The 18,398-nt window shown below is 46.2% G+C and overlaps 1 long non-coding RNA gene across 1 annotated transcript; it reads right to left on the bottom strand.

Moving 5' to 3' along the window:
- Positions 1-5,290: 5,290 nt before the first annotated feature.
- On the bottom strand, positions 5,291-18,092 carry LOC144590426 (uncharacterized). Its single transcript, XR_013546369.1, has 5 exons — positions 18,005-18,092; positions 15,967-16,000; positions 12,434-12,478; positions 7,123-7,155; positions 5,291-5,784 (listed from the first exon to the last, which is right to left on the bottom strand). It is a non-coding gene; the product is annotated as an uncharacterized LOC144590426 (long non-coding RNA).
- Positions 18,093-18,398: the final 306 nt, after the last annotated feature.

The following is an 18,398-nucleotide window of genomic DNA, read 5'->3' as shown; positions in this document are numbered from 1 at the left end:
TATGTAACCCTATCCCTCTACAACTTAGATTATCCATCCAATATGCTGAAACTCCTCCCACACCTCTTTCTTCATATTTCCATTCCTCAATCTATTTCTTCCATTTCTTGCCTCTCTCTCTCTCTCTCTCTTTCTCTCTCTCGCTCTCTCTCTCTCTCTCTCTCTCTCTCTCTCTCTCTCTCTCTCTCTCTCTCTCATAGCACCTACTCCGCCTGCTTACTGACTTCAGTCAGTCTACTATATCCTTAAGAATATCTCAAGGGTTAAAGGACTTATGGCTCAGCAGGATAGCTGCAGCGGTTTCAGAAGCAGCCACTCAAGTTTCACTAAGGCCAAGAAAGTGAATCACATCATTCCAGTTCTGAGGTCTCACACTCGCATCCAATCTATCAAAGAATTAATTTCAAAATACTACTGTTGATTCATAAAGCACTGAATGGTTTAGGGCTAAAATACATTTCTGATCTTCTGCTACACTATAAACCATCCAGACCTCCCAGGCCTTCTGGGACAGATCTGCTCTCTGTCCCAGAGTCAGAAATAAACCTGGAGAAGCAGCGTTTAATTTTTTATGCACCACATATATGAAACAAACTCCCAGAAAACGGCAGGTTCGCTGCAACACTCAGTTCCTTTAAATCGAGGCTGAAGACTTCTGTTTGACGCTGCCTCTTATTAAATCAAATAATTATTCATTCTAACATTGCACTGTAACCTTTATTCGGGTATTTTATACCTGTCTTATTCTATTTCAGCTTCCTGCTCTTTAATGTTTTATGTAAAACACTTTAAATTGCCTTGTTGCTGGAATGTGCCATATATATAAACTTGCTTTGCCTTCGGCTTTTACATTCCATGCTTCCCCCACGCTGACCATCCTTCGTCTCCTAATCTCTTGGTTACAAGCTGATAACTGTGTGCAGTATGTACGTTTTCCAGGGTCTAAGTAACACATATCCCCCCTTCCTTTCCAGGAGGGAAACTCGGTTAACACACTGACCAATTTATAAAGTATTTCTACAGACCCCATCTTCCCTGGGACGGGTTACTCAATTTAAAGTCTCCAATTCATAAAACTTTCTTACTGGCTTATTGGCTTCTATGTGACCACTGTGTTCCCAGGAACCTTTTTCAGGAGTCCAGACACAAAGGATCTGATAGTGCACTTTTACTCCCTTCAAGGTCCAGGTCAGATTGTTGGATATAATTTCAGCAGGACTCAGCCGTGCTTCCCCAGCCGGGGTGATACGTATCTGGAACAGGGCTACATGAAGTAATTTGACCCATGTAATTCCCATTTCACCCTGTAGTTGGCCAATTTACTTTTAAGGTCTGATTAACCCTTTCAACTAGTCCGGCAGTCTGAGGTCTGTAGGCACAATGCAACTATTACTGGATGCCCATCTGGGTACAGAATTCCTTGTTTATTTGACCCATGAAATAAGAGCCTGAACTTAATCGGTTTGGAATTCCATACCTGGGAATAATCTCATTAACACTTCACAACAGTAGAGGCTTTGTTATCCTTTGTCAGGTGAGCCTCAATCCATTTACTAAACTCATCTACAATAACTAATACATATTTATAGCACTGACATCTCTCCAGCTCACTGTAGTCCATCTGGAGGGTCTCAAAGGGATCCACGGACAATGGTGTTTTACCCATCTCATAAGGTACACCCTTTCCAGGATTATGTTGCTGACAAATCAGGCAACAATTGCTAATACCTTGAGCCAGAGATTGTAACCGTGAATGCCAGCATGTGGCTAGGAGCATATCACTGGTTGCTTTACCACCACAATGAGTTGCAAAGTGTATATATTCAATAACCCACATTGCTAAATCATCTGACATACAAGCCTGTCCAGCAGGGGTGATCCACAGTTTAGATTCACAATCAACTGTGCACCCGAGCTGTTTCCACATTACCTTATCCCGGTCAGGAGCGTCCTCCTGTAATTTAATGACGTCTTGGATGGTTGGCATTCCTTTCCGAGGGAGACTTGCTTTTATTTGAGCTTTCAGTCTGGCCCAACCGGTTCCCTACATCCACCGGTGTTTGACCTGTTGTGTGGGCAGATCATTTCATAACGGAAATCTGCTCTGTTGTATTAGGACAACTAGTTCAGCTGGCTGAGCAGAATGCTCAAAGCTGCTGACTCCAGTTTGCCATCCTGACAACATATGGGGGATTTAGGGACTTCAGGCAATTCTGTGATTCCATTCATCCAAATCAGGAAACAAACAGTCTCCCTTCGTTCGGGGAAAGCCAGCCATTGGACTACGTAATCCCTTACATCCATATCCCCAGACCCCATCAGGGTCTTACCAGACTTCTGTCTCAAACGTTTCTCATGAGCACATTCCTTCTTTAACACTCCGGCTGATTTAGCCACTCCCCCTCCTGTAATTCCTATTCCCAATTTCAAAGCATTATCCTGCCAACTTGCCAACACTGAAGCTTCCCTTAATTCTTGACAATACTGTTTCCACAGGGCAATAAGTTCCTTTGCCAGAGTACCCCTATTACTCTTCCAAATTATCTCCTGAACCTTCTTAACATCATCCAGAGCCTTTATTCCTTCTAATGGCCAAAAGTCATCCCCTAATTTCTTGTTTAACTCCCCCGACAATTGTCTGAATTGCTCCGATTTGTCAGGATACCGTTCACATAAGATTTGCAAAGCACTGTTTGATTCAGTTGTAGTATCCAAACGATTACCCATCTTGCTGACTGATAATTCAACACAGTGCGTTGCAAATGACACAAATTACACAGTCGCATTCCAAACGTCACACATCTTAATACCCCCCACAACACTTCACACAAGTTCACACACCTCACAACACTTTCATACACACAATCGGACCCAATCTTACAGCGACTGTAACCCACGCTTTCAGGACTGAAACCTGAACAACGTCCGCACTTTCAGGACTGAAACCTGACCTGTGCCCCACTCTCTCAGGACTGAAACCTGACCCAGTGGTATTGATATCGATATCATTTAATTATAGTCAACTCCCAGTGATACCAATCACTGACCAAAATATCTGCCGCTTCCAGTATTCACCAGACTGACCTGATTTCGTCAAGATATCACACAAGAGTTAGCGAATGGCCAATTCATCATCAGACGACAGATCAGAGGAAACCGATGCAGTAAAACAAACCACTTGCATTGGGGGCCCAATTCCTCTCTCTGCCTCCGAGACTTCTCAGCTCCTTGGCCGCGAACTCGTGGTAATTGTCTTTTGAAATCCCACCGCTGCCACCAAATGTTAAATCAAATTCTTTACCTTCAGTCTGAATAATCACACGTGATACTGGATTAGCACATCAGATTTATTCCACCATGGGGTTCTTCCCGAGAAGATCTCCAGACACAACACTAGTGTCTGAAGAGACCTCAACTCAGGGGAGGGGAAGAACAACTTCTCCACCATTGTTTACTTTTTTATACAGAAAAAGAGAGGTGTGACAAAAAGAAATCAAGGACCAATTACACATCTAATACAATGACCAATTACACATCTAATACAATTCCCATGGTTACAGAGAAGACAAAATCATTGATACAGGTCACATGCTCAGAAACCAAACCATTAATATAAGTCACATGTTTTTAGAGAAACGCATCAATTTACCTAGAGTGGATTCAAAACTTTTCCTACTTTCACACGCACACAAATAAGGAGTTGTTACTAAGAAAGAAACTTTCTTATCTATATAGACGAGCAATCTCGTAGCTGCATGACCTTGCTTTACTGTTTCAATACACAGCACTCGCAGTCAGACAGAGTAGTGGGAGAGGACAATAGCCCATCTCTTCTGTACACACCTTATCACTCGTAAAGGGACAAACACATTCTGTTCCCAAGGATAACATTTCTGCCACAAGCATCCATCTTACTGCTTTCCACTAAAATAAGCATCCATTTTATATTAGCTAAAACAACAAAAGAAACCATCTTTACTACAACAAAATATAATATCTCTAATTGACTATACCAGCTAATAGCATAGATTCTCACTATCACAGCCAGAGAGCAGTTCTGAACTACTCTCTATCTGTTATGGTAACCCCCAGATTTCACTGACACTAATGTCCATGAAGCCGGAATTAAGAACAGAGTTAGGCCATTTGGCCCATCGAGTCGACTCTGCCATTTATTCATGACCGATCTATCTTTCCCTCACAACCCATTCTTCAGCCTTCTCTCTGTAACCTTTGACCCCCTTACTGACCAGGTCAGCAGCAACATTCACTGACACTCTTGTCCATGAATCCAGAATTACGAGCAGAGTTCGGCCATTTGGCCCATCGAGTCTACTGTGCCATTCAATCATGACCGATCTATCTTTCCCTCTCAACCCATTCTCCTGCCTTCTCTCTGTAACCTTTGACCCCCTTACTAATCAAGAACCAGTCAACCTCTGCTTTGAAAATACCCAATGACGGCCTGCACAGCTGTCTATGGTGATGAATTCCACAGATTCACCACCGTCTGGCGAAAGATATTTCACCTCATCTCCATTCTTATGGTCCGTCCTTTCATTCTGAGGCTGTGCCCTCTGGTCCCAGACTCTGCCACTAGTGGAAACATTCTCTCCACATGCACTCTATGTAAGCCATGTCTACTGGTCACTGCAAACCTCCCATGGCCTCTGCATTGTCCTCCACTACCTCCCCCCCCCCCCCCCCCTCACCCCAACCACACACACTGAACTACAAACAATTAACCCCTTCAAAACCTTTACACATTTCTGGATTTCTTTATGAGGAAAGCCCTTTCAGTCCTTCCAGTCTGTGCAATCGTATTGGCCCACAAAGTTTACCTGTGGCCCAGGATGGGCTATCAGAGTGACCGATCACCCCGTGGGGCAGGGGATGTGGGAGGAGTGCCAGGGGAACCCACGGACACAGGAAGAGCATATAAACTGCACACGGATTAGAGCTGGCAGACAGCAGCACTTACTGCTGCTCCACTGTACCCTCTACTTGGTTTTCTTTCTTCCAGCCTGTTTCATCTGCTTTGCAGACTCATTTACTGAAGGCACCCAGCGGTCCTGAATCATTGTGGGTTTCCCTTCACCCTGCCAATCCAGCTCTGAGCCTGACCATTCAGTTTGGCTGCCCTGCCCCAGGAATCCAAGTCCTTCCTCTTGTATCAGTTGTGGGTCACACATTCACCTGCACCCCCTCCTGTCTCCATCCATGGCACCAGGAGAGGTCCAGACATACATAACCAATACAAGACAAGTTTTGAAATGATTTTTTATTGCTTAAAAGCCACAAAGCAAAGCATAGCTCGCATTTGCTGAACCCCTGGAGTTTCAATCTGTCTATCACACCACTTCTTTGCCTGTTTGTGTGGTGTCCTTCCTTTGCTTGTACATATGTTTCCTCTAGGTCTCTCCCCATAATAATTTTGAGAACATTGAAAGGTGCATGTCCATGTAGTGACGATGTGTGATGTGAGCACAGGTCACAGCTGAGTCTCCAATAAAGAATATTACCTTCAGGTGATAACTGCAGTGAGAATTTAGCAGCTCGACAGGACTAACACATGAACACCTCCAACTTTCTCTCTTTCCCTCTTTCAACCTGCCTCTTTTTCCTGTTTATCCATCCACCAGAGTGTCTCTGGCAGTCTCTGTTCTTCCATCCCTTTCCATCCCCTGTCCCGCTGAGCATTTGCAGAATCGTAGCGTGCTGTGCAGTTGATTGGCTGTGAGCTCTGTACGGTTACTTGAGATACAATAGTGCTTCAGTAATAATCTGCGGGCAAAAGAAAGTGGTGAAAACCTTTCTGGGAAAGGAGCTGGAGTGAGGGTGACCAACAGTCGGTGAAGGGTCACCCCTCACTCACTCACTGTGCAAACCCCCCATTAACTCAGACTATCACCCCAACCCACTGGCAGGCCCTTGTCCTTGTCAACCCAAACCCTACTACCTCTCCCCCCCCCCCCTCCCCCCCCATTCACTGACGACCACCGCCCCATCCACCCATTCATCCTCTGGGGCTCTGTCACTCCAGGTCTGTCCCTGCCCAAGAATAGATGGGAAAACCATGCTGCTAGGGGAAGTGAGCAGGTTAGGCAGCATCTGTGGAGGGAAGGCACAGTGGACAGGACTAAATAATCTAGAAATAATTTACCAGAATTTTTCATGGCTTGATGGCCTGAGTTAGAGAGAGTGATGTGTTTTGGGTGTTTAAAATCATGAGGAGAGTGAATAGAGTCTTTTATCCAGGATAGACAATCAAAAGTCAGAGGTCCTAGATTTAAGGAGAAAGGGGCAAGATGTAATAGGAACCTGAAGACCACTTTTTTCAATCAGAGGATGTTGGGTCATGGAATTAGGTGCCAGTGGAGATCATTCTTGCAGGAACTATAACAGCATTTAAAAGACTCTTGAACAGGCACATGGATATGAAAGACATTGAGGGATATGGGCCAAACACAGGCAAATGGAACTTGCTTATCTGAGGCATTTTGGTCGGTGTGGACAGGTTAGGCCGAAGCAGCTGTATCCATGCTGTAAGAGATAGATTGTAGGAAATGTTTCCCAATGGTACATGTGTCTAGGGACAGAGGGTGTTGGTCTAAGGAGGATCCGAGGAAGACCTTTATCCATTCAGAGGGTGATTGGAATCTGGAATGATCTCCTTGAAGGGATGGTGGAGGCAGAAATTTTCAGTGTTGAAGAAACATTTGCATGAGCTCCTGAATTACCAAGACTGAGTAGGGTGCGGACCAAGTGGTTGGAGTTGGATACCTGATGGTCAGCATGGACACAATGGACTGAGGGTTCTGTGTTGCATGATGTGGCCATAACCCTTGCATTTCTCTTTGCCACTCTTTCTTCTCTTCTCTATTTCCCTCTCCTTCCTCCCGGTCTACCTATCTGCCTCCCTCACACTCTCCCCCCAAACTATCTCTCCCCTGTACCCCTCTCACCTCACTCTGCCTTCCAGTTCTCTGTTTCACTTCTCTCACTCACTTCCTGTTCCACCCATTGTCCTGTCACCAACATCACTTCTCCCCACTAGCGCTTAGTTGCAGACACCTTCTCTGGATCGAGTGTTCGCTTTTATACTCAGGACTTGATACTCACTTTGTTTCCATTTACGTTTCCCCAGATTATTTGCTGTGAACAGAGAGCGGAAAGATAAGGTTACCAGGTACGGACGGATCTAAGTTAGGACATCAGGAGCAGAAATAAGGAGAGATTATCAACTACTGAACCGTGGAGAGGGAGAGCCAGGCACAGGGTGGGAACAAGTCCCACATCCCCTCCCCCTCTGGAATTCCAGATTGGATTTGAGAATCGGTGAATGACAGGAGTCCACTCAGCCCATCAGGCTTGTTCCAGCTTGATGGTGGAGCTCCTTGCTGAGTCTCACTCCCCATTCCTCCCCACAGTCCAGACTTTCTCCAGTTCCCTTTACCCAATGCTGTGAATCTACTGAGCTCCATTCAGGCAGCACATCCCAGATCACTGGAGTTCCTCGCCTGAAACATCTCTGCTGTTGTCAATCCCCTTCCCCCCCCCCCCCCCCCCGTATCTTCTGCTCTCCCTCTCTCCTGCCATCCTCCATCTATTCAATCTCTGAGAGGGCTTTCAGGGGTTTGATGAAGTCCTACCCTCAAGGCTGTGTGAAACTGGGCCAGAGGGGGTTAAAGATTGGGTAGCAGCATGGACCGGCAGCTGAGAGTGGGGGATAATTGTATTTCAGACTGTAGGCAATGGAAACATCAAATTCATATCAAATCCAGTAAAAATTTGTGTTTCAATGAGATCACCTCTCATTCTTGGAACTAGAGTTTAGACCAAGTTTGTTCGTTCTCTCTACAGAGGAGCAGCCAGACCCCATCCCAACCCACCATTCAACCTGGTAAAGCAATGCGGCTCACCCTCCATTGAGGGTAATCTTTCCTCAGGCAGGTACAGCAGATCTGTACATATTCCAGATCCTGTCTCACCAGTGCCCCATATAATTGGAGCAATTCTCTTAAAATAAAGCTCAACACACAACAAATAGCTCACTACCCTACATGTGAACTTTCAGTGGTTGGTGTGCAAGAACCCCATACTTGGACCTCTCCCAACACCAACACCGTTCAATTTCCCACCATTTAAAATTCTCCACCTTTCTCCACATTATTTTCCATCCGCCATGTTCTGCCCGATGTCTCTGCATAATCCTGGCTTGGGATCGTCAGCTACCTTGGATACATCATGTAGTGAGCTGGTGCAGGATCCTGACCCCAAACAGGCACCATCCCTCTGCCTCCACTGATGCTGAGTTCCTCCAGCAGTTTGTGTTTTGCTTGGACATATCCAACCTGATCTTCTAATACAATTCAGGGATATCAATTGTGAGCAGCTGGGCCCAGCATTAATCCAGCATCATTCCTGGTCACAGCCACCCAGTCCAAAAAATGACCCATTTTATCCCACTCCATCTTCTCTCAGTTGACCAAGTCCTGGCTCGTATATTATCCTCATGGCCGAGCATGTAAATTTTGTTTAATAACCTCCTATACTCCACTTTATTAAAGGCCTCTGAGTCCAAATACATAACAACTGGGTCCTCTTTTTCATTCCTGCCTGTTGCAACTTCGAAAGACATTAAGATTTCAGGTTGGGACACTTCTTTGGACTGATTTTGGGGGTGGGTGGGGTGGGAAGGAAGTTGGATGAGAGGAGGGGCAGGACAAAGCCTATGAGTCACGGGTGGACACAGACAAAGGTTTTTTGATCAGCGAATGGTTGAACAAATTCCAGAGGGTGAGTTGAAAATTGTGAAGCTAGAGGAAGGAATGTAGTTGGAAGGAAATGGGTGAGAGAGAAATGGTTATGAGTCCAGGTGTAGCACAGGGAAGAGAGATGGACTGGGGGGAAGGAAGGGGGGAAGAAGGTGGGGGAGTTTGGTAAGTTACCCAAATTGGAGAATTAAATGTCCATATTATTAGGTTGTAAGCGACCCGTGGAATTTGAGGCACTGTTCCTCTAGTTTGTGTCTGGCCTCACTCTGGCAATGGAGGAAGCACAGGACAGAAAAGTCAGTGTTGGAATGGGAAGGGGGTTTAATGTGGTTAGTAACTGGGAAATCCAGTCATCTTTGGTGGGTCGAGCTCAAGTGTCCGGCAAAACAGTCGCTGAATCTATGCTTTGTGTCACCGATAGAATGAAGGCCACATCCGGAACACCTGGAACATCTGGAAGGTTAGATCGCATGTGATCTAAGGAGAGATAGCTGGATGGATAGAAAATTGGCTTCATGAAAGGAAGCAGAGGCTGATGGTGGAAGGTTTCTTTTCACAGACTCGAGGCCTGTGACTGGTGGTGTACCTCAGGGTTTGGTGGTGGGCCCATTGCTGTTTGTCATCTATATCATTGATTTGGATGGGAATGTACATGATTAGCAAGTTTGCAGATAACACGAAAGTGGGTGGTATTTTAGATAGTTAAGATGGAGCTTAACTACAGCGCCTTCGAGAGCGAGTTGGCAAGCTCGCACCTGTGCCGACGTCCCGCCATGGTACATTCCGCCTGTTCATGCCATCGGCCCTCCGGGACTGCACCCATGTGTTCCTGCGCCGTGACACCCACCGGACGCCACTCCAGAGGCCTTATGAGGGCCCGTACCGGGTGCTGGAGCACGGACAGACAACCTTTGTCTTGGACATGGGGGGCCGGACGGAGGCCATGTCAATTGACCACTTGAAGCCGGCCCACTTGGACATCGACCAACCGGTGCGGGTTGCCCAGCCTCGGTCACGAGGTTGCCCCTCTTTGCAGGTCCCACCACCTGTCCCTCCAACTGTGCCTCCGCCGGCCCCTCTGTTGGCCGATTTTCGTACGCAGTCCGGTCGGGTAGTGCGACCACCAGTGCGTTTCGTGCCTCCGGTTCTGGGGGGCGGTGTCCTGTGGCGGCTCCCAAGGGTCGGGCCATACCACTACCGACCCCTCGGCACGGGAATGGACCGGTTCAGGGGGGCGGCCCTTTGCTACGGTTATAAAGGACAAGGTTTTGGGCACGATTTCACTCTGACAGACTTGACCGGTCTAGCAAACGTAATAAAATCAAACCTCCCGAAATACCCGGCTCCTTGCCTTTATTTCGGGCCTTTCTCGATACGTTGCCACAGTTGTCAAAAATTGCAGCAGGATCTTGATCGGTTGGCCAGGAGGGCTGAGGAATGGTTGATGGAATTCAATCAGAGAAATGTGAGGTGTTGCATTTTGGGAAGACTAAAATGGGCAGAATCTACAGTGAACGGTAAGTCTCTGGGGAGAGTTGTAGAGAAGGAAGATCTAGGAGCGCAGGTACATAGTTTGTTGAAAGTGGCAACACAAGTAGATAAGGTGGTCAAAAAGGTTTTTGGCACACTGGCCTTCATCTGTCAGAGTATTAAGTATAGAAGTTGGGAAGTCCTGTTGCATTTATATCAGACATTGATTAGGCATTAGGCAAGATGGTGTCAAGCTGGAAAGGGTGCAGAGAAGATTTACAAGAATCTTGCCAGGATTCAAGGGCCTGAGATTTATGAGTCGTAATTATATGGAGGTTGAGCAAGCAGGACTCTATTCCTTGGAGCGCAGGAGGATGAGGGGTGATCTTATAGAGGTGTACAAAATCATGAGAGGAATAGATTGGGTAGACATACTGAGCCTCTTGCCCAGTGTAGGGGAATCAAGAACCAGAGGACATAGTTTTAAGGTGAGGGGGGGGAAAGTTAATAGGAACCTAGGGGTAACTTTCACACAGGTTGTGGATGTATGGAATGAGCTGCCGGAGGTAGTAGAGGCAGGTAGTATCACAATGTTTAAGAAACATTTGGACAGGTGCATGGATAGGACAGGTTTAGAGAGATATGGGCCAAACATAGGCAGGTGGGGCCAGTGTAGATGGGACATGTTGGTTGGTGTGGGCAAGTTGGGCCGAAGGGCGTGTTTCCGCGCAGTATGACTATCCTCCTGTCGCCTTCAGTTCTCTCTCCAACGCCATTCTTGCGAAGTACATTAATGACTTGGATGAAGGGATTAAAAGTACCATTAGCAAATTTGCAGATGATACAAAGCTGGGTGGCAGTGTGAACTGTGAGGAAGATGCTATGAGGATGCAGGGTGATTTGGACAGGTTGTGTGAGTGGGCAGATGCATGGCAGATGCAGTTTAAGGTGGATAAATGTGAGGTTATCCACTTTGGTGGAAAGAACAGGAAGGCAGATTATTGTCTGAATGGTGTCAAGTTAGGAAATGGGGAAGTACAAAGAGATCTGGGTGTCCTTGGTCATCAGTCACTTAAAGTTAGCATGCAGGTACAGCAGGCAGTGAATAAAGCTAATGGCATGTTGGCCTTTATGACAAGAGGAGTTGAGTATAGGAGCAAAGAGGTCCTTCTGCAGTTGTACAGGGCCCTAGTGAGACCACACCTGGAGTTCTGTGTGGAATTTTGGTCTCTAAATTTGAGGAAGGACATTCTTGCTATTGAGGGCGTGCAGCATGGATTCACTAGGTAAATTCCCAAAACGGTGGGACTGTCGTATGTTGAAAGACTGGAGCGACTAGGCCTGTATACGGTGGAATTTAGGATGAGAGGCGGTATTCAAACATATATTATTAAGGGATTAGGCACATTAGAGGCAGAAAACATGTTCCCAATGTTGGGGGAGTCCAGAACCAGGGGCCACAGTTTAAGAATAAGGGGTAAGCCATTTAGAACGGATATGAGGAAATACTTTTTCATTCAGAGAGTTGTAAATCTGTGGAATTCTCTGCCTCGGAAGGCAGTGGAGGCCAATTCTCTGGATGCTTTCAAGAGAGAGCTAGATAGAGCTCTTAAAGATAGCAGAGTCAGGGGGTATGAGAAGAAGGCAGGAACGGGGTACTGATTGTGAATGATCAACCATGATCACATTGAATGGTGGTGCTGGCTCAAAGGGCCGAATGGCCTACTCCTGCACCTATTGTCTATTGTCAAAATCTGTTGTAATTTTAAGGGGTTGCAGCTCAGGGTGAACTTGTTGTGGTACATTTGGACCAGAGTGATTTTATCCTGAGGAGAGATTAAGCAGAATGGGCCTGTCCTCTCGAGTGGAAAATAATGAGTAATAACCTCTTGATGATTTGCATATCCATTATAGGCTTTGGGAGGGGATTTATTGCAATGTTGGTTCCTCTAGTTGAGAAGTGTAGAAGTAGGGGGTTGTTGGGATTGCAAGTTGGGACAGGCTGTTGAGTACTGAGATAAGAAAAAAATCCCCATCCTCATAGGTGGCGATTCTTTAGATTTCATCACACAGGGAGCTCAGCCACTGAGGGCATTCACAACAGAGATTACTAGATTTCTGGATATCAAGGGGAACATGGATTATGGGCTGGTTGTGAGCTTTTTCCATCAGGACCTGATACTTACACATCTCTTCACAGATGGTAGATTTGTGAAGCATGCTTTGGCTTTCTGTGAACAAAGGAAAGTGGAGGTTACCAGGAGTGGACTGACCAGCTATGATCCTTCAGACAGAAAAGACGATGACAAACTAATGAAACGCAGAGAGGGAAGTGCTCCGAGCACATTACATCAGCACGTATTACTGGATGACGGATTGGCTGGAAATCTAAATAAAATAGAAAACAATAAATAACCTCAGCAAGTCAGGTAACGTTTATAGGGAAAGAAACAGATTTAACATTTCAGGTTCAAGATCCCACTACAGTATCGGCAAAGGAAAGCACAAAAGGTAATTGAAGTTGCAGAAACGTCCTGAAAAGGTCAGGAAAAAGGAGGCTTGGATCAGGTCCAGGTGGCTGGGACAAAGCGTATCCCTGGAGAATGTAGTGGACTGCAGGGCATATTTATAGTAATGGAATCACACAGCACAGAAACAGGCCCATAGGCACAACCTGCCCATGCTGACCAATATGCCCCATCTACAATAGACAATAGACAATAGGTGCAGGAGTAGGCCATTCGGCCCTTTGAGCCAGCACCACCATTCAATGTGATCATGGCTGATCATTCTCAATCAGTACCCCGTTACTGCCTTCTCCCCATACCCCCTGACTCCGCTATCCTTAAGAGCTCTATCTAGCTGTCTCTTGAATGCATTCAGAGAATTGGCCTCCACTGCCTTCTGAGGCAGAGAATTCCACAGATTCACAACTCTCTGACTGAAAAAGTTTTTCCTCATTTTTTTTCTTCTTTTTTTTTCTTTCATATTTCAGATACAGCACGGAAACAGTCCTTTTTGGCCCACCAAGTCCGCGCCGCCCAGCGATCCCCGCACACTAACACTATCCTACACACACTAGGGACAATTTTTACATTTACCCAGTCATTTAAACTACATACCTATCCATATCATCTCCGATCTAAATGGCCTACCCCTTATTCTTAAACTGTGGCCCCTGGTTCTGGACTCCACCAACATTGGGAACATGTTTCCTGCCTCTAACGTGTCCAACCCCTTAATAACCTTATACATTTCGATAAGATCTCCTCTCCTCCTTCTAAATTCCAGTGTATACAAGCCTAGTCAATCCAGTCTTTCAACATATGACAGTCCCGCAATTCCAGGAATTAACCTAGTAAACCTACGCTGCACGCCCACAATAGCAAGAATATCCTCCCTCAAATTTGGAGACCAAATCTGCGAATTTGCTAATGGTACTTTTAATCTCTTCATCCAAGTCATTGATGTATACTGTAATTAGCTGCGGTCCCAGCTCCGAGCCTTGCGGTACCCCACTAGTCACTGCCTGCCATTCTGAAAGGGACCCATTTATCCCCACTCTTTGCTTTCTGTCTGTCAACCAATTTTCTATCCATGTCAGTACCCTACCTCCAATACCATGTGCTCTAATTTTGTCCACCAATCTCCTATGTGGGACCTTGTCGAAGGCTTTCTGAAAGTCGAGGTACACCACATCCACTGGCTCTCGCCTGTCAATTTTCCTAGTTACATCCTCAGAAAATTCCAGTAGATTAGTCAAGCATGATTTCCCCTTTCGATAAGATCCCCTCTCATCCTTCTGAATTCCAGTGTATACAAGCCTAGCCACTCTAGTCTTCCAACATATGACAGTCCCGCCATTCCATGAATTAACCTAGTATACCTACGCTGCACGCCCTCAATAGCAAAAATATCCTTCCTCAAATTTGGAGACCAAAACTGCACACAGTACTCCAGGTGCGGTCTCACTAGGCCCCTGTACAACTGCAGAAGGACCTCTTTGCTCCTATACTCAACTCCTCTTGTTATGAAGGCCAATATTCCATTGGCTTTCACTGCCTGCTGCACCTGGAGCTTCCTTTCAGTGAATGATGCACTAGGACACCCAGATCTCGTTGTACGTCCCCTTTTCCTAACTTGACACCATTCAGATAATAATCTGCATTCCTATTCTTACCACCAAAGTGGATAACCTCACACTTATACACATTAAACTGCATCTGCCATGCATCCGCCCACTCACACAACCTGTCCAAGTCACCCTGCAACCTTATACCATCTTCCTCACAGTTCACACTACTACCCAGATTTGTATGATCTGCAAATTTGCTAATGGTACTTTTAATCCCTTCATCCAAGTCTTTAATGTATATATTAAATAGCTGCGGTCCCAGCACCGAGCCTTGCGGTACCCCACTAGTCACTGCCTGCCTTTCTGAAAGGGACCCATTTATCCCCACTCTTTGCTTTCTGTCTGCCAACCAATTTTCTATCCATGTCAGTACCCTACCCCCAAACCCATGTGCTCTAATTTTGCCCACTAATCTCCTTTGTGGGACCTTGTTGAATGCTTTCTGAAATTCGAGGTACACCACATCCACCGGCTCTCCGCTGTCAATTTTCCTAGTCACATCCTCAAAAAATTCCAGAAGATTAGTCAAGCATGATTTCCCCTTCGTAAATCCATGCTGACTCGGAACAATCCTGTTACTGCTATCCAAATGCTCCGCAATTTCATCTTTTATAATTGACTCCAGCATCTTCCCCACCACTGATGTCAGACTAACTGGTCTATAATTTCCCGTTTTCTCTCTCCCTCCTTTCTTAAAAGTGGGATAACATTAGCTACCCTCCAATCCACAAGAACTGATCCTGAATCTATAGAACATTGGAAAAGGATCACCAATGCGTCCACAATTTCTAGAGCCACCTCTTTAAGTACCCTGGGATGCAGACCATCAGGCCCTGGGGATTTATCAGCTTTCAGTCCCATCAGTCTACCCAACACCATTTCCTGCCTAATGTTCCTTCAGTTCCTCCGTTACCCTAGGATCTCTGGCCACTAGAACATCTAGGAGATTGTTTGATTGTTATACTAGTCCCACCTACTTGCACTTGGCCCATATCCCTCCTTCATTATCCATGTACCCATCCATATACCCAACATTCCATTTACCCACCACCCTCTGTGTGAAAAAGTTGCCCCTTGGGTTCCTATTAAATCTTTCCCCTATCACCCTAATCCTATGGCTTCTGATTCTTGATTCCCCTACTCTGGGTAAAAGACTGTGCATCTTATACATCATGATCTTATACTCACTCCTGTGTAAGTTCATTCCTCATCCTCCTGCATTCCAGGGAATAAAGTCCTAGACTGCCCAATCACTCCCTGTAGCTCAGGCCCTGGCAACATCCTTGTAAAGGATGTTCGTAAAGGAAAACTAAAGGGCAAAAAAAGAAGGCCTGGCAGACCTCTGGCAGATAAGATGCAAGAGACTCCAATGAGTTTTTGTAACATTTTATGCGTGGGTGGGGGGTGGGAGACACGACATGGGGGGGGGGAGATATGACACGGGGGGGGGGGGGATATGACACGGGGGGGGGGGGGAATACGGAAGAGACGGCGCCGAGGACTCCTGTACATTGGTAACATTAGGTCCCTGTCTCAGAACATAAACACCTTGTAACAAAGAACCATTAATTGAGCATTACATACCTTTGGGTCTTGGTCTACACAACCTTTCACACGTCTGCAACAAAACAAAGAAGTTTTGTTTCCGCTGCACATCAACATTCATCGCTCATAAGTAAATACAAATTCTTGTATCCCTTCCTCCCCCTCACCAACATACCGTCCCCACATTCCTCACCCTCTCTGCTTAATCCCCATTAACCCATGTGCTCCCTCTTAGTATTCCCACCTCTCCACACACTCTCCCTCTCTGGCACACAATCACATTGGAGAGTAGCAACGATTTGTGAACAAAAACTGATCTGTGTTTCCTGTTGCATTGTGCAGCTCTCTGCCCATCTACACAGGTTCACAGCCCAATGGTATGAACATTGAATTCACCAATATCAAGTAATACCCCCATGCCCTCTCTCGTTTCCGTTCCCCCCTCCTACACCCGGTGCAGCCCATTTATTTCACTATCTCCCATCTGCCCCTTCACACCCCACCATTTTCCTTCCTCAGTGTGCTCATCTCCCATCCCCAGATCCCTCATTTCTCTTTTATTCCCCCCTCTTCCCCCCCCCACACAATACTGCACACAATACTCCAAATGTGCCCTGACCATAGTTTATAAAGCTGCAACATGATCACCTGATTCTAAAACCCACATCTGACTAATGAAGGTAAGCAAGCTGTCTGCCTTCTTTACCTCCCTATCCATGTTGTGCTTCCACTTTCAGTGAACTATGGACTTGCTCCTCAAGATTCCTCTGCAGATAATGCTACGGAGGGTTTAATTTATAAGGACCAGATTCAAAGAGCAGAGGGCAAAGCTTTAAAGTGAGAGGGGCAAAGTTTAAAGGAGAGTGGTGGGTGCCTGGAACACACTGCTGAGGGTAGTGGTGGAGGCAGATACAATAGTGACATTTGAGGCCTTTAAATAAGTACATGGATATGCAGGGAATGGAGGGATGTGGATCATGTGCAGGTGGAGGAGATTAGTTTATCTTGGCATCATGAACAGCACTGACATTGTGGGCCAAAGGGCCTGTTCCTGTGCTGCATTGTACTGATAGGCCTGGAACAATGCAGGGTGTAACACAGGGAACTTTGATCATGTGGATGATCACAGTCTTTTCCCAAGGGCGGGAAAGTGTAAAACTAGATTTTCGATGAGAGGGGAAAGATTTAAAAGGGATCTGAGGGTGGTGGGAGTATGAAATGAGCTGCCAGAAGAGGTAGGAGGAGCGAGTACAATAACAATATTTCAAAGTTATACGGACAGGTACATGGATTGGAAAGGTTTAGAGGAGTATGGGCCAAACGCAACCTAATGGGTGTGGCTCGAGGTGAACACTTTGGTTAGCATGGAAGAGGTGCTGAAGGCCCTGTTTCCATGCTGCGTAGCTCTCTGTCTATATGATCTATATTCTGCCTCTCCCTCTACCCATCCATCTCTTTCTCCCTGCCTGTATAGCTCTCCATCTCTTCACATCTGTCCTCCTCCCCTCTTTTCACACATCTATCTGTAACTATCTATCTATCTTCCTGTGTCTTCCTCTGTTTCCCACATCTGTTTGTTTTGTCAGGCATCTGTGCATCTCCCCCTTCTCTCTCTCCCTCGCTGCATCCTTTATCTCCCACTCTCTCTCTGCCACTCATACACTGTTGCTCTCTCCTTCCACTCTCCATCTTTTCCCATCTCTTTGTGCTCTGTCCTCAATCTCCCCTCTCCTTCTCATTGTCTCCCCCTCTGTCACTCTTACTCTCTCCATCACTTCTCCCTCAGACTCTCTCTCTGTCCGTCCTCCTCCTCTCCCTCCTTCCATCTCTCTCTCTCTCTCTCTCTCTCTCTCTCTCTCTCTCTCTCTCTCTCTCTCTCTCTCTCTCTCTCTCTCTCTCTCTCTCTCTCTCTCTCTCTCTCTCTCTCTCTCTCTCTCTCTCTCCATCTCCCTGCCTCTGTCTATCTTCTTCCATATATTTGTGTCTCTGCCACCCTTCCTCATTTTGTCTCTCTCTCCTCCTGTGGATGGTGGTAGTGGGGCTGTATGTCAGTGAGATACACACATCAGGTCCTCACCTGTAGTAGTTCAGACCTTTCTCAAAGTACCGATGCACTGTTAATGTCTGAGTAGCAGGCTTCCCGTGTGCATACCACTGTTGGGGCCTGTGGAAAGAGATTAGGAACAGCAATGTTTCAATATGAAGAGTTTTCAAGAGTGCAGAGCTGAAAGATGGATTGAAGGAGAAACAGAAACTGTCTTTGAATGATATTGGTGGTGAGACCACACTTGGACTATTGTGCAGAGTTCCAGTCACCCAACTACAGGAATTATTCCAACTAAATATATAGGAATAATTTCAACTATGGGAACCCCGTCATTAAGTTGGAAAGGGTACAGAAGAGATTGATGAGGATGTAACAGGGACAGGAGGGATTGAATGATATGGAGGGACTGGACAGGCTGGGGCTG

The sequence above is a fragment of the Rhinoraja longicauda genome, unplaced genomic scaffold, assembly GCF_053455715.1.
Source record: "Rhinoraja longicauda isolate Sanriku21f unplaced genomic scaffold, sRhiLon1.1 Scf000183, whole genome shotgun sequence".
Classification (NCBI taxonomy): Eukaryota; Metazoa; Chordata; class Chondrichthyes; order Rajiformes; family Arhynchobatidae; genus Rhinoraja; species Rhinoraja longicauda.
Note: the sequence above shows the minus strand (reverse complement) of the source record. Positions and strands in the feature narration are given on the sequence as shown.